The sequence below is a fragment of the Penaeus vannamei genome, chromosome 5, assembly GCF_042767895.1.
Source record: "Penaeus vannamei isolate JL-2024 chromosome 5, ASM4276789v1, whole genome shotgun sequence".
Classification (NCBI taxonomy): Eukaryota; Metazoa; Arthropoda; class Malacostraca; order Decapoda; family Penaeidae; genus Penaeus; species Penaeus vannamei.
The window spans coordinates 45219917-45220462 of NC_091553.1; positions in this window are offsets into that span (position 1 = coordinate 45219917).

A 546-nucleotide genomic window follows, 5' to 3' on the forward strand; every position below is an offset into this window, starting at 1 on the left:
CCTTCCCTTCCTCCTTCTCCTCCTCTTTCTCCTCCTTCCTCCTTCCTCTCCTCCTTCCCTTCCTCCCTCCTCTCCTCATCCCTCCCCCTCCACCCCGTCCCCTCACCCCAGTAAACAAGAAATATAGTTTAATTGCAAAACATATTAAAAACAATGATAATGGACTAATGATAAGAATAATAAAAGTGATAGTGACTATAAAGATAATTGTAATAATGACTGAAATATTAATGACGGATAATAATGATTATAATGATAGTATCAACATTGATGATAATGCTAGCAATAATGACAATAATGATAGTAATATTAGTAATTATCATCATTATTATCATAATGACAATAATAATGATAATAACAAAAATGATAATGATAATACTGATACGAAAATGATAATGATATTAGTAGTAATAATCATAATAAAAAAGGGGAATAGAAAGGGGTAGACAATGTAAATAAGGTCATTAACCACCTTGACTTATCAAACAAACTTCGACCTTACTGAACATGAGAGAGAGAAGAGGAGGAGGAAAGGAGGGGGAGGGG